This window comes from Erpetoichthys calabaricus, chromosome 15, assembly GCF_900747795.2.
Source record: "Erpetoichthys calabaricus chromosome 15, fErpCal1.3, whole genome shotgun sequence".
In the NCBI taxonomy this organism is placed as follows: Eukaryota; Metazoa; Chordata; class Cladistia; order Polypteriformes; family Polypteridae; genus Erpetoichthys; species Erpetoichthys calabaricus.
This window is the reverse complement of record NC_041408.2, coordinates 86,627,119-86,639,569: the sequence shown is the minus strand read 5'-3', so window position 1 is coordinate 86,639,569 and position 12,451 is coordinate 86,627,119.

The window sequence follows — 12,451 nt, the reverse complement described above, 5'->3', positions numbered from 1 at the left end:
TGGTTCGGCGGGAGGAAGAGAAAAAGCATTAAGAACAGCGCCAGCCCCTGGTTTGAAGGGTAATTACCATCACCAGATCCATTAAGCTGTCTCTTGTGTGTGTGTGTGCGCGTGACAGTGTGTGTAAGAGGGTAAAGCATATCTTGTGATTTAAAATTTCTGAAACATAAGTATGGCCTGTAGTTCCTTTTATAGGATTCCTTATGGACTAGACTTTACTGGGAAAACCTTTCCACAAAATGAATGTTTTCTGCATGCAGCTATTAAAGAAAGTTGTTTTTTCTTTTCGACTAAGTAATCTATTCTGTTGCTGAAACAAATAAAATTGGTCTGGGAGACCAGTTGGATTTCTTAATTTAAAAGATGAGAAACAAACAGTAATTGTTCATTATTCCACAGTAAATACTCTTAGTGTGCGCTTCATTCTGCAATATAAAGAAGTGAGACCAGAGCACACAGAGCTGATGCCCTGATTTCATTTCTCAGGCTCAGCCTTTTTAATTTAAGATGAGACATGCTGTGTTACAGTGACACGTAACTCCAGTCCTTGAGGACCACTGCATCAAGAGCGCCCCACACCAGCCAGACTATTAAGAAGGTCATAAATCGAATGATTTCATGATTCAGAAAATCTGCTCGTCCCCAAATACAGTCTGCTTTTATCTTATTGTGCTTTATAGCTCAATAAGATCATTTTAAAATGGGCATTAGTAGAAGATGGAAAACAAAATTGGATATGTAATAAGATCGATTAATGTAATAGGGACATTAAGCCTGAACAAAGCCCGCAAGGGTGGTGCATCTGTGATAGCCTACCAGACTAGTTAATTGTGTAGAGTGGGTTTGTTCCCTCCATGTTCTTATGGGTAACCTTTTTGTATTGTGTTGTGTGAAGGATGCCACAGGGAGGACTGGCACTCCGAGACCCTTACCCACCTGGGACACCCCATGGCATGGAAGGATAGGGAAGACAGTTTGGTCAGGGCATTGTCTCCTCCAAAATGTGAGATGGCAGCCTCCCTGTGGGTTACGGTACCACCATGGATTCCCACAGGGCACTTTGGGAATTGGATTTCATTGGTTCAGCCCCGTTGTGTTTTGTGGGTGTCGCCAAAGGGGCGCTGGGACTACTTTGTCGGGCTCCAGGCTTACCCAGAAGTGCTCACGGGCCACAGTTTCAGGATATCAGAAGTACTCCCGGGGGTCACATAAAAGGAGCCACTTGCTACAGTTCAGGGAGCCAGAGTCGGTAGGAGGAGGACGAAGCTTGCTGAGAGGAGCTGTGGTTGTGGTGTGGGAAACTTTTATTAATGTAAGAGTTTCACACAATAAAAACCTCATTGTTTCATTGGAATTTGTGCTGTGTTGGGAATTACAGGAGCTGCACCTCCCTGCCCCCTAATGACCACAGCTATCATGTTGATTAGTGCCTTTGAAGTGCCCAAATCTGTGCTTATAGTTGTGAAAAAGTAAATACACCTTATGAGGTGTTTTCTCTTTTCTAAAATATGTGGGCATATTAAGTTTTGATCTTCATTTAAATATTACTATAGATAAACGTGACCTAATTGAAAAAAAGAGAAAATGTAATAATGTATTCAACAAAAATGTTCAGATATGCCATTTCTGTTTGTGAAAGAACTAAGTCCATCCTTGGCACTAATAGCTGGTGTTGCCCCCTCAGGTTGGCATTTCCTAGAATTGCCCAGCAGTCTCTGACATCAACTGGCAGAACGTTTTTTCCCACTCCTCCATGCTGAATTTGTTCAGCTGTGTGATGTTTGAGGGGTGTCTTGCATGAAGCCCATTTCAAATCCCCCGCCACAGTGTCTTGATGGGATTCAGATCCAGGCTTTGACTTGGCCATTCCAGAACGTTCCATTTCTTTCTTGTCAGAAATTACTTTATGGATTTACTGGTAATTTTACGGTTTTTATCATCTCGCCAGGTCCACATGCAGTTGAGCTTTGATCTTCTGACAGATGGTCTCACGCTATCTTCAAACACCCTCTGCTATGATGGACAATTCATGGTGGATTCTGTGATAGTGAGTTTCCCAGGTTGTGATGCAGCAAAGCAGTCCCAAACCATAACCATAAACCTTTCCTGCTGGGGTTTCCCACAGTCCTTTTATGGTACTTGACCCGGAAGTGCTTCTATCCCTTAGTCCATGTGATTTCCCATCACTTCTGGGTCAGATCAAAACTCTTCTTTAATTCTTCAGCCCGGAAGTACATCATTTCTTCCGTTCCCCGTGACTGTGAAGTACTTCCAGGCTATACGGAAAGTACAAGTCGTTGAGCTTCCCTGCAGCGTCTGCTGTCGGCCCCCACGGTATCCAGCAGGGCTGTGAAGAAAAACTCCAAGGTCCATGATGCCCTGCTGGAATTTGGGGCACCTCCATGTTGCAGGGAGGGCTCCATCTGGCGGCTTGGGGGTATTGGCCGGGATCAACTGCTGGCCATATACCACAAGAGATTTATTTATTTAATATTTTTTTAGAGCACTGCAGTTTTTGGAACACTTGTTTTGTGTATTGTTTTAATAAAAGCACTAGCACTTTGCACCATCCCCTTGTATTTTGTCCTCATCAGCTCGGCTCATCCAGTTACATTATGGACTGTGTCGGGATCAAGAGGCTCCCAAAAGTGAAGCGGGAACAAGTAGCCGACCCACACCATCACAGAGCCCTGACTGAAATATAACACCTGGCAACCTGGAAGACATGTGACATCCTCCGGGGCAGGTTTTGTCTCATTCTTTTCTCACCTGTAGTAGGTCATCCAAATTTAGTGGCCACTGCCATCCAACAATGGCATGTCGCAGGCACTCCCAATGGCCAGCGTGAATCTCTCATCCCTGGAGATCAGGTGTGGCACTTCCTTAATTTTTGATGATTTCAAAATCCTTCAAGCCTTAAATGGCCAAGGTCCGGCTCACTTGTCTGAAATTATCATGACTTACAAACCAGAGCGCACATTAAGATCTCAAGATGCCGGTCTGCTTATGATTCCAATAATTAATAAAATAACAGTGGCAGGTTGAGCTTTTAGTTACAAGGCCCCTAAACTGTGGAATGGTCTGCCTGCTACTATAAGAGATGTTTCTTCAGTCTCAGCTTTCAGATCTCATTACTTCAGTTTAGCACACCCTGACTAGAGCTGCTGATTAACTGTTGAGACTGCATCTCTGTTGTTAGTCATTAGCACTAAAACATAAGTAACATAATTTGTTACTAAGAGTAACATTACAGAGTAATGGGGATTGTGGAAGAGTGGTGAAAAAGAGAGTGCAGCCAGGGTGGAATGGGTGGAGAAGAGTGTCAGGAGTGATTTGTGACAGACGGGTATCAGAAAGAAGTGAAAGGGAAGGTCTACAGGATGGTAGTGTGTAACGGCCGACCCCTTTTACCCAGCCGGAAGCTACACCTCCAAGACCAGTGGCCTGGATAATTTACTGAGAGATAATCCAACTATCAAGCCGTACTTCTTACCAATTGAACTTTTCCCCACAATCGACGGTGAAAAATATAAGCACACAAAAACAGGATGTAAAATTAAACAGATTATATGTATTAAATGAAATGAAATAGAAAAATAGAAACATATAAATATAAATATCCCTCCACCCCAGCAATAACACGACACCACCAAATATATATATATATATATACAACAAAAACCCTCCCTTGTCCCTGTAACAAATAAACACACAATACGAAAAACAACAATGAATGATAAACTGAAAATGAATGAGAACGTGAGTCCGGTAATAAAGAAATTGTCCTGAAAGTGGCTGACTGAATTAGTGATATTGCGATGTTTGATTCTCCCCGGAAAAAATGGAACAGCCTCACCGTGAATCCTCGTGTGTGTGGTGGATGATTAAGTCCTACCCCGGGGTCTTTCGTGGTGAGGTCCTTGAAATAAATCCGGCAGATGGAAAAAACAAACTGGATGGATATGCGCGATGTGGACAATGACTGGAACAGTTGGCTCATGGTCGTGAATGGTGAAACAAAATATCCTTATATAGGGCTTATATAGTCCTGTGACGGCTGGGATTGATTGATTGTAAACAGGTGTTTTCCAGGTTTGCGGCTGTGGTTTCCTTCCATCATCCGTCCCCTTTTTTCGGGGACGGCATTAACTGATGCACATAAACAGTAAACGGAACAATAAAACGAGACGCACTCAGTACTGACATTTAAACACTATGTGGCCCCGCTACATTCCCCCCCCCCCCAACCTTGGACAAGGGGGGGCCGAAGTACGGCTTGAGATTGGCCACATGGATTGTGTCTATCTTGGAGGCAGTGCCGATACCCCTTTGAAACTGGAAGTTGACTGGACCTGTTTGAGATAGGATTTTGGCTGGACCTAACCATTTAGGCACTAGCTTGGCGGAGAACCTTTTGCTGGCATCCGAGAGATGGTGAGCTCTAATCCAGACCAAATCACCCGGCTGAAAGTGCGCTTCCTTACGCCGGGCATTATATAACTTGGCATGTCTGGATGTCGAACTCACCAACCTCTGTTGGATTCTCCGCCGTAATTCCTCAGTTTTAAATAGGTTATTGTAACTGGTGGTTTCTGGATTAGGGGCTCTGGGAAGGAGTCGGTCAAGCGGGCCCTTTAGCTGTCTGCCCAGCGCAACCAAAGCAGGCGTCTCACCTGTGGCTTCGTGCACAGCGGTGTTCAGGGCAAACCGGAGCTCGGGAAGCCATTTATCCCAATCCTGATGGCGTTCACCCACATAGGAGGCGATCATGTTCTTCAGGGTCCGGTTCACTCGCTCTGTCATGTTAGCCTGGGGATGGTAAACTGTTGTCAGGTTTTTCTTCACTCCCCAGGCTGTATAAAGTTCATCTAATAGAGAGCTCGTGAACTGCGGACCCTGGTCTGAGACGATGTTCTTCGGCACCCCCCAGCTGGTGAAGATTTCGTTCTTCAGGGTCTTGTTAGTTTTTGCGTCTGTTAATGCAAACAGCTCCACCCACTTTGAAAAATAATCAATAACCACCGAGTTGGTAACAGGAAAAGGCCCCATCAGGTCGACTCCCAAAGTCTCCCCCGGTCCATCCGTGATTGTCGATTGCAGAAATCCTGCCGGTTTACCAGGTGGGTTTTTGAGCTGCTGGCAGGTGATGCACTTCTTCACGTGGTGGCAAACGTCTTTCCGGACAGACGGCCACCACGCAACCCCCAGGATCTTTAATAAAGTTTTTGTCCTTCCAAGGTGACCACCTAAAGGACTGTCATGATAGTAAGTTAGGAAGTCTGGGATGAGCTCTTCCGGGACCACTAGTTGGTGTTGCAGACCCCCAAGGGAGGATGGAGTGGTCCTGTACAGAACCCCCTGGAGGTCCACGAAGTGTACCCGGTCGGTACGCTGCTGTTCCAGTCCCTCCCTGATGCTCTGGCAGAATGGACTGGTGGCTTGTGCTTGAGCCAGGTCTTCCAGGCTTCTTGGCAGAGGGAGGATCATCTTCTTTGCCTCTGCCAAACACACCATCCCCGGTGGCTCTGACACCCTGGACAGAGCATCAGGCACAATATTGCCACAGCCCTTCCGATAGGTCACCTTGAAAGTGAAGTTCTGGAGGCGTAACACCCACCTGGTTAGACGGGAGGAGGTCTTCGGGTGATTAAATACCCAGGTCAGAGCGTGATGGTTGGTGTACACTTCAAATTCAACCCCCTCCAGATAGTGTCTCCATTTTTTCCACAGCCCACACGACAGCCAAACACTCTTTTTCAGCTGTCGAATAATTGAGCTCAGCGCCGTGCAAGGCTCGAGAGGCGTAAGCGATGACATGTTCAGCCTGATGAATTTTCTGAGTGAGCACGGCGCCAAGCCCCAGGTTGCTGGCATCGGTTTGTACCTGGAAAGTGAGCTGCGGATCTGGCTGGGCCAGAACGGGCGGCTCTTGAAGGTGGCTCTTTAGTTGCTCGACCGCGTCCTGGCACTCTGCTGTCCACTCCCACGGGACATCTTTTTTTCTTAGGTTGTTCAAGGGAGCCTCTATATCAGCCATCCGGGGAATGAAGTTGTGATACCACCCCACTAACCCAAGGAAACGTTGCAAAGATTTCAAATCCGTGGGCGTGGGGTAGTCTCGGATGGCTAAGGTCTTCTCGGGGTCTACAGCGACCCCCTCAGATGAAAGAATGTGCCCGAGGAAGCGTATGTGGGGTTGAATGAAGGTACACTTCTTCGTGTTCAGCGTAAGGTGCGCTTGATGTAATTGTTGGAAGATGGTGTCCAGGTCCTGGAGATGTTGTTTAATAGAAGGGGAGTAAATAATGACGTCGTCGATGTATACAAAGCAGATCTTGCCTATCAACCCCCTCAGGACTTGCTCCATGAGCCGCTGGAAGGTAGCCCCAGCATTTTTAAGCCCAAAAGGCATGACTTTGAACTGGAACAAGCCTTCAGGGGTGATGACTGCCGTCTTCTTCTTACTCCCCTCGTCCATCGGCACCTGCCAATAGCCACTGCGGAGGTCTAGTGTGCTGAAAATTGCAGCTCCATGCAGTGACTCCAGAATCTCATGAACCAGGGGCATGGGATATGCGTCCAGGCTCATCTTCCCGTTAACCCCCCTGTAGTCCACGCAGAAACAATAGGTGTCATCCGTCTTCTTCACGAGGACCACAGGGGACGCCCAGGAGGAGGAAGATGGTTCGATAATTCCCTCGGCGAGCATTTGATCAAGATGTTCTTTAATTATGCCCTTTTTTAGTGGAGAAACGCGGTAGGCTTGGTGCCTTATTGGAACTTCGTCCGAGGTGTGGATCACGTGGGTAACTCCACGGGCGACTCCAAATTTCTCAGTCCACACCTCGGCCCACTTCTTCAGCACCGGCCTTACCTCTTCGGGCTGTTCCTCCACAGGGGCAGCCGCCGAGGTGCTTGCGTCACTCCTCACTGCTGCGTAGAAGCCAATGAATTCCGAGCCCAGATCTTCTTTGGATTTATGAATGAAGTCGCATACCCCTTCCCCTGGCATCGTATACCCCCTGGGACTGAGATGGATGGTCATCCTCATGGTGGTTAAAGAGTCCAGCCCAAGGAGTAACGGGACGGACAGGTGCCGGTCATCCAGGACATACGTATCCATCTCCCAGGTGGTGGAAAGTACACTGTACCTCAAGGGGACTTGCCCAGGGCTCTGTGTTCACTCCCATCTGCCAATACAAATCGGACAGACGGGGAAGATGTTAAGTTGTCTGTCGGTCGGCTAATCTTCTTCCACATGCTTGAGCGGATTAAGGTGTGATGGCTCCCTGTATCCACCATCTACCTGCACCCCCGCAGCTTCACTGGGACGATCAGGAGGGACGTACCCGCTTGCATGATGGCGAGATCGGCTTCCGACCGGCAAGGTTTGGCTCGCTGGGGTTTTAGGGGCTGGGTTTCTCGTGTACTGGCTTGTACTTTATTCCAGTACGTTTTTTGAGTTTCCCCAGTCCTGTTCCACTTGTGAGCTCACCTTCACCAGGTCTTCCACCGACCCCACAACCCCCCTGAGACCCCCAGCTAACCGCGGGTTACAGGCATTAAGAATGCGGCGGACCACCTCTTCTTCAGACATAGCCGGCCGCCACTTCAAACACAAAGCCGATATTCATAGGCGAAGTCCCGGATGGATTGCGAAGGCAGTTGCACCATGGATCGCAGCTTGTCCTCCAGTTCGGATTCATAATCTTCCGGAAGAAAAGCCGCGAGGAAAGATCGACAAAAGGATCCCCAGTCTTTAATGTTCTTCTTGGCCGTCAGCCACCAGCTCCGCACCGGCCCCGAGAGGGATGCCCCTATCACCCCCCATAAGCTCTTCTGGGGTAAAGGGTTAACAGCCAGGTACAACTCTCCTTCTTCCACAAAGTTGATGACATCATCGATGTTATAAGGGGCCCCCAACTTGGGAAAGGAAAGGCGCACCCCAGGAACAGAGGGCCGATTGATGTATTCACCCCCCCCCCACGAGACCCGTACGGCGTTGAATGACAGGGTGACTGACGTAACGTCTGGAGACTCCTTCGGACCTCCCCCTGAAGAGTTTTCTTGCCAGCGTTGATCCCGCCTCTGGAGGCACAACACGATTTCCCGCCCCAGGAGTAAACTTGTTCATTGAGATATTCTTTTACTTCCTCCTGGGAGCCTGCTGATGCGAGCCCGCAAGGCATCTTCGTGCCCAAGCGCACTTTCAGCAACCTCGCGGACTTTCTCATCCAGCCGGGTTAGTTGCTGCGCCAGATCTTCCCACGGAGGCGAGACATCCTCCAGGCATTCCTCCTCAGGTCCATGGTGATCTTCGAGGTACAGTGACTGCAAACGAATCCACCACCTCCTGCACCGCTGAACACGCTCTGACCGTGACGTGCCGCACCCCGGCTACTCATCATCACACCGCGGCGAAGCAATTGGTGTCGTCCTGCTCGGCACGCACTATAGACATATTAATTGGGGAAAATGTTTAAAGGCAGACAGCGATAGATATTTATTAAGATTCCTCAGAGAGGGCACCACTTTATGTAACGGCCGACCCCTTTTACCCAGCCGGCAGCTACACCTCCAAGACCAGTGGCCTGGATAATTAACTGAGAGAATCTAACTATCAAGCCGTACTTCTTACCAATTGAACTTTTCCCCCACAATCGACGGTGAAAAATATAAGCACACAAACAGGATGTAAAATTAAACAGATTATATGTATTAAATGAAATGAAATAGAAAAATAGAAACATATAAAATATAAATATCACTCCACCCCAGCAATAACAAAACACCACCAAACATATATAAATATATACAACAAAAACCCTCCCTTGTCCCTGTAACAAATAAACACACAACACGAATAACGACAATGAAAGACAAACTGAAAATGAATGAGAACGTGAGTCCAGTAATAAGAAATTGTCCTGAAAGCGGCTGACTGAATTATTGAAATTGCGATGTTTGATTCTCCCCGGAAAAAAATGGAACAGCCTCACCGTGAATCCTCGTGTGTGTGGTGGATGATTAAGTCCTACCCCGGGGTCTTTCGTGGTGAGGTCCTTGAAATAAATCCGGCAGATGGAAAAACAAACTGGATGGATATGCGCGATGTGGACAATGACTGGAACAGTTGGCTCGTGGTCGTGAATGGTGAAACAAAATCTCCTTCTCTCCTCCCCTCTTCCCTTCTCCTCCTGCTGGCTTATATAGTCCTGTGACGGCTGGGATTGATTGATTGCAAACAGGTGTTTTCCAGGTTTGCGGCTGTGGTCCTCCTTCCATCATCCGTCCCCTTTTTTCGGGGACGGCATTAACTGATGCACATAAACAGTAAACGGGACAATAAAACGAGATGCACTCAGTACTGACATTTAAACACTATGTGGCCCCGCTACAAGTGAGACCAGCTATGTTATGTGGGCTGGAGATGGTGGCACTGACCAGAAAGCAGGAGCTAGAGCTGGAGGTAGCAGAGTTAAAGATGCTAAGATTTGCATTGGGTGTGATGAGGATTGATAGGATTAGAAATGTTGACATTAGAGGGTCAGCTCAAGTTGGACAGTTGGGAGGCAAAGTCAGAGAGGCGAGATTGCGTTGTTTGGACATGTGCAGAGGAGAGATGCTGGGTATACTGGGATAAGGGTGCTAAGGATAGAGCTGCCAAGGAAGAGGAAAAGAGGATGGCCTAAGAGAAGGTTTATGGATGTGGTGAGAGAGGACAATGCAGGTGATGGGTGTAACAGAACAAGATGCAGAGGACAGAAAGAATGGAAGAAGATGATCCGCTGTGGCAACCCCTAATGGAAGCAGCTGAAAGAAGAAGATGGCTAACCCTCACCTATTCTGTTTCTCTTCTCGGTACTAGAATGTGACACTTGGTACCACAGCCCACCTGCCAAGTTGTATTGCCTGGCTAAGGTAAGGATCGCAGGAATTGTCTGGTAGAGGGGTCCTTTCATCGGATTGGCTGTCTCAGCCGTGGAATGGTCAACTGGGGGAGGCAGCTTGATGGCTGAGGTCTTCAGGACTTTAAACAAATCCAAATCATATTATGTGATGTCTTCTACTGTTAAATTCTGCTCCATTCATGTAATATTTTTATTTTTATACTGTATTGAGGATGGCGGCACGGTGGCGCAGTGGTAGTGCTGCTGCCTCGCAGTTAGGAGACCCGGGTTCGCTTCCCGGGTCCTCCCTGCATGGAGGTTTGCATGTTCTCCCCGTGTCCTGTGTGGGTTTCCTCCGGGCTCTCCGGTTTCCTCCTACAGTCCAAAGACATGCAGGTTAGGTGGATTGGCGATTCTAAATTGGCCCTAGTGTGTGCTTGGTGTGTGGGTATGTTTGTGTGTGTCCTGCGGTGGGTTGGCACCCTGCCTGGGATTGGTTCTGCCTTGTGCCCTGTGACCCTGTGTTCGGATTCAGCGGGTTGGATAATGGATGGATGTATTGAGGATGACTTGTGTCCTGTTCTGTGTATTATGTGGTATTGGACCCCCTTCTTTTTGACACCCACTGCACGCCCAACCTACCTGGAAAGGGGGTCTCTCTCTTTGAACTGCCTTTCCCAAGGTTTCTTCCATTTTTTTTATTAATTGGGAGTTTTTTGCTTGTCATCTTAGAGAGTCAAGGCTGGGGGGCTCTCAAGAGACAGGGCCTGTTGCGGCACTTCTTGGGTTAGACAAAAATAAATTGTATTGTATTGTATTGTATGTCTACCCTTTGCTGCATATAGACACCCCTTTGATATATTATCGTGCTTGTTTTGCCAGTATCATTTCATGTGAATTGTCTTGGTACCATTTTATTTTACAGTGTCAGCCCTTTATGTTGTTGTTTTCCAACTTGCCCTGAAAAGTAGAGTAGTTTATTAAAAGACATGCTATTACGATTACGATTACATTTAAAACTAGAAGAGGAGAATTGCCGTGGTAAGCTTTAACATTTTCTCTGTAACTTTGTTTTTCCTCATTGACTGATTCAGACAACAGAGTGCAGGTATAAAAAAAAAAGGTCCTAGCATACAGTAATTTAATTAAAAAATAACAAATGTCACAAAAGCTTCAGCCTCCACTAGCAGTTATGGCCCTGCCACATGCTCTTAATATTCTTCAGGGAATGTTTCATAAAATCCTGTTACCTTCATAAAAAATAAGGCAATAACAAATGACTGCTAATACCGGTGTGTCTCGGAGTATCTCATCACTTTCAGCTGTTTGTCAAATTCGAGACGGACAAGGTCAGGCTCTGGATGGCGGATTTGACTTGAATTTTAATAAGGCAGCGTTAAGATCTCTTAGTTAGAGATTTGGTGGCACAGTGGTTAGCATTTTTACCTCCCAGCACTAGAGGTGTTTGGGTTTGAATTCTGGCCTGGCTACTGCATGCTTGTGTAATCTGCCCTCACATCCTCTGTGTTTTCTCTGAGTATGGCGGACCCTGCACCACAATCCCCAAAGACATGCATGTTAAATTGACTGGTGGTCCTGATCCTCCCATAGGAATGAAAAATGAAAAAAAAAACAGGATTTCCTTAATATCTAGACAACAATGAGATCAGAAAGAAATGAAATGGAGACATGTTCTCTTGTCTCATGCTTGTCAGATTTTTCTCCTGAGGAAAAAATAACCCGGTTTGTCTCACAAGGGTCTTCTCTTGAGTTTCAGTAGAGAGTTCAGAAAAGTCACACAATGGGCTCAGATTTTCCAAGCAGTATCTTGATATTTTTCTTTTTGAGAAATTTGAATTTAGCCCAAACATATATGCGTGGATTGAACTTTTCTATACCAATCCAGAAGCGTCAGTTTGCATTAACAACATTACTTCAAACTAGAATGTGGTACTAGGCAAAGATGCCACTTGTCACCACTGCTTTTTGCAATCTTCATTGAACCACTGGCAGTTCACTTTCAAAATGCTTATAAGATAAAGGAGATTATCAGTGAAAGTATTGGCATTGTGTGCTCACTAATATCTGCTGTAATGTATGGACAGCTGTTTGTGGTAATAAAACACATTACTGTAATTACAAAACTGTAGTCCTTGCCTCTGAATAATTCTATTAGTTGGTCTAATTTATATTGAATTAGTTCATAGTTATTCTGGGAAAAAGTCAGGTAGCATGAAATTGCTATTAGATAATGTACTTAAATCCCATTTCTGACACCATGTAACTATGAGCAAGTCACTTCATCTGTCTGTGCTACAATTAGAAAAACAAAAGAAATGTAACCAATCGTAACTCAGATGTTGTAAGGCACATCGAATAAAGGCATCTGTCCAATAATAATAAAAAATATATATGAAATTTTGAGCGATTAAGACCAGAAAGATCTCTGTGATATCCTGTGTAGTGGGAAAGTGGCCCCAGCCTACATACTGGACATCTGATAGTTCATGAACCAAACAGGATAAGTGGAGAGAAGAGACACAGACAAAAATTGAAGGGTG